This window comes from Morone saxatilis, unplaced genomic scaffold (genome assembly GCF_004916995.1).
Source record: "Morone saxatilis isolate NCDOM2014 unplaced genomic scaffold, NCSU_SB_2.0 Contig1, whole genome shotgun sequence".
Classification (NCBI taxonomy): Eukaryota; Metazoa; Chordata; class Actinopteri; family Moronidae; genus Morone; species Morone saxatilis.
In genome coordinates this window covers 812,227-816,265 of record NW_023339651.1, presented here as the reverse complement: position 1 = coordinate 816,265, position 4,039 = coordinate 812,227, and the positions used below count along the sequence as shown (strand labels likewise).

At 39.0% G+C, this 4,039-nt stretch overlaps 1 protein-coding gene across 1 annotated transcript in view; it reads left to right on the top strand.

Annotated features, from left to right (window-relative positions):
- grid1b (glutamate receptor, ionotropic, delta 1b) overlaps positions 1-4,039 on the top strand; it is a 478,026-nt gene that overhangs the window by 393,793 nt on the left and 80,194 nt on the right. The window lies entirely within an intron of this gene.

Genomic DNA, 4,039 nt, shown 5'->3' with positions numbered 1-4,039 from the left:
TTGAATTGAATTGAACTGAATTTTGCATTAGCACTTTTAGCTGCACCAAGCCAAACCATACTGTGCTGATTTGCATTTCCATTATTAGTTTAAATGCGTCTAGCCACTCCTGAGATGGACCTTCTCTGGAGTAGGCCGAAGCATGCCCGACCCACCTCCAAGTGAGTTGTGGTGACAGTAGTTTTAGTTTTGTACACCACTTAAAAAAATGCATGGTTGCAAGATAAACTATTTAAGTTGTAACAACATTGCAATAACATTGCAACATTATTTTGATGAGTTATGTTGACATAAAAACCAATTAGAACCTCATAACCTCGTAGCCTCATCAATTAAAAAGTTTACTAACTGTTTATGCTAACGAATTATAAAGTAAGTGTTCAATAACAATACCTTGGATTGTAGACGTTTTCCTCTAATTCCTCTAACTCAATGTAGTACATACAAAAAGATTAATGCAATTAATTCTTAAAAGTAATTCTTTGTTTTGAGTGTAATTCCAAAGAAAAGCACACTCACTCCTACATTTCATTGAGAAAAATAACTGCTTGTACATTTGCACAATTTAACATCCAAAAACAGGAACTATAAATAACGTCTTTACCTGGAAGCAGTTCATCTCTCACTGTTTAGCAGAGTAACCCTGATTCTGTCTCGCAGATTTCATGTATCTCGCCACAACCGATCAATACCTCATCAGCACCTTGTAAGGTTGACATGCTGCTGGGGGAAATAACAAACAGTCGGAGCGGCTGCAGAGAGGAGTAAAAAAAAACAAATATTCAAACATTACGGTGTCTGCATTTAAATTTTTCTTTTAACATTGTGAATATTTAACTTATTGGCAGTGTGTTTTATTTTTTATTTTTATTTTATAGTTTTGTTGTAAGTTGCCCGCACAGCAACACATTTCAGATTCTAAAGGTGTTTAGTTGTTAGCATTTTTTAAACCTGAAGAAGACGGTATAATAGATGTAGTATCTGTCAGCATTTTTTTTAATCCCAGTGATCTTTAGCTCCTTTAATTAGCCTGCACAGTGCAGGTTATAATTAAAATAAACGTGTATTTGATAATAGGATGATGGTGTCAAATGTGCAAATAAACACAGGAGTAGAAGTATTTGCGGGGTTAAATGAGTGGAACATGGTTATAAAAGTTTGGGGCAGGAGATGGGTCAGTGGACTCTGAAGGTCTCGGATGAGAACAGAGAGCTTTATAAAATATTCCTGTCTTTTTGTGCGACCTTCAGTCAGTACAAGTGTGTGCTGAAAGAAAGTACAGATTTCAGCAACAGGAGGTGTAGAAGTGACAGTTCTGATCTGCCCTGTTTTTTATTAGTTTATTTTCCACATAACTGGTTTTGACCGAATCGCAGTGAACTATCTCAGTGATCTGACTGCAGTTTGGTCATTGCTCAACAATGATTGGTCTGCTATGGAAGCTTATTGCTGTCACATCAGAAAAATGGATCAGTGTCACAGAGAAATGTATTGTTTACTGGTTATAACGTGAAAAGCATATTGTTATAACAACAGCCAGCAGGAGTTGGGTGCTGCTAGGCCGAAAGACGATAACACGACTAGTTATCACATGCTTTTCATGCTATTACAACATACAAATTTATTAATTCAATTCAATTCAATTTTTACTTTAATTTAATTAAATTATTACTTTATAACAAAAATATACTATTTATCTTATGTCAAATTCTATGTTAGAACATTAATATAAGTTCACCCCTTACAACATGTTATAATTTGATAACTTATATTGTTAATTGTTAATTGTTAATAACTTTATAATGCTTTACTTTTTTTTGCAGCAATAAGCTTCCGTAGATTCCAAACTAGTTGCATTGTCGTAAAATCCTGCAGGTACCTCCAGTTGTTGAACTGAGAAACTTTCAGCTTCATGTCAGTCTCTGTGTTTTCAGTTGGTTAAATACTGAGTATGTCCTTATTCTCTGTTCAGTCTGTATTCCTCAGACCGATGCAGTGATCAAAGGCCTGACCCATGCCCCGTCATGTATCTGAGAAGAAATAAAAAAGGCTGTCTACAGTGGAGGGGACGCCGTGTTAACAGTCACATCCCTGATCCTCGGGCTTGATGTCTGCATGATTTCCTCTGTGTGGTCTGGCTCTCTGCTGTCGATCACGCCAAGCTTCTCGCACATTTGTTTAGCTGTCAGTCATGTGAATCAGCCTTCATCATCGTCACCCTCCCGCCCCGTCGCTCGAGGTGGGAGGGTGGGGGCTAGGTCGGGGGCATGCTGTGACCTCGTCAGACGACACAGAGAGAGACGAGACGGAGCGAGCAACCGGATCATGGCTCGCGTGTCAATGCCGAACTGTCAGCGCATCCATCCGTCCAATGCTGTGACAATATGGGACAGCATTTCACAGGTGGTCATATAATGTACTGGGAGTATTGGGGCCGAGTATTGACGCGTTTATTCCTTCTTGTTTAATGATGCAGGTTCATGATGACGTCTCAAAGTTTGGGATAACTCTTATAGAGTAACTTAACCCCAAAACCGCTTTCTTCTGCTGAAACCCTCCGTAGAACCTTTGTATCTGGGTATTTACTAGTGTTGTTGATTGATTCAGGTCCAAATGTAAATATTTGAGGGCAAAATATTAAAATTCTACAATTTGTACTATATAAATGCTGAGCTCTACTGGCTGAAACTGGCTATTGCAATTGATGGTGATGCCACCAAACAACCCCTACTTTTTAATTTTAAAAAATCTAGTTTAGTTTGTGTTACAACCATTTTGACACATCACATTACAGTGCAGCCGTAGCTTGACACTCTACCACAGACACAGAGTTAGCCTCTCTGAGCCGCTAGCTAAACTAACATTACAACACAGGTAGCAAACAGAAACTTTTACAAACAGCCATGAATGTGCTTCTAGTGACTGTGAAAGCTCAAGCTGACTCTCTGTGTTTTCAGCACAGACACTCTGGCCGGTGTTACCTCCTGTGTCACACATTCTACTGGGAGGGAGGGAGGTATCAAACATTAAACCAAGTAAAATTGCAGATATAAGAAATATTTTGATTACATTTTGTATATGTGCAGGAAATGACGAGGTCAGTATTGTTGGTTCTGACATTGTCTACAAATACCACTCAGTACTATGAGTATTCTCTTATTTCCTTCTCAGCCTTTGGCCCTTCTTGCTTCTGCCTCCTGCTGCAACCGTCCTCTTCACCCACACTCGTCGTTTACAGCTACAATATACATGTTTTCACCTCGAGGGTTTGACATGTAATTGTTAGATCTAACCAATTTCTGTGCCCACAGGAGCAGAAAATAAAGCAGGATGAAATGTAGCTGCGAGACAGGCTTTGTTTTAGACGAAAGAGCGGGAAGTCAGGGAGTAAAAACCCGGAACGTGAATTAAAATAACACGAATAAGAGTTATGTAAGATGGAGATATGGATGGATGAACTATTAGAGGTGCTGTCTCAGGTGAGTCATGTTCAAGTGTGTATGTGTGATAATACCTACGGTCTGTCTGGGCTCGGTAAAGGTTATGATGACAGGTGTAATATCTCCAAGTAGGAGACGTGAAGTGTATTATGAGCGCAGGGCTGTGTCCTTTACTATAGGTTAACCTCATCACAGGCAACATCATCTGCACTCGCCGCAACACGGATGGAAAAAAAAACCCTTGTCTTCCCATTGATTCGAGCTAAGCCGCCTGATAAATGTTGTCATTTCTCAGCTCTTGGTTCAGTTCCCCCTCAAGGTCTTTACTGCGCATTGGTAGTTGTTGGTTATACTTTAGTATACATGTTTACATAAGTACATTGGAATGCTTGCTATCCTTAACCTTAGTATTCATGCTAACAACATATAGTTCATTGCTAGCATTCTAGACATTAACATGTTAACAGCTAGTAGATATTATCATGTGTTTAAAACACACACAAAAAAACTCATTGATTCATGCCAACCAGTGACTTATGCTAAGCTAGGCTAATCACCTCCTGTTTTCTAGCTTCATACTTCAATTCAATTCAATTCAA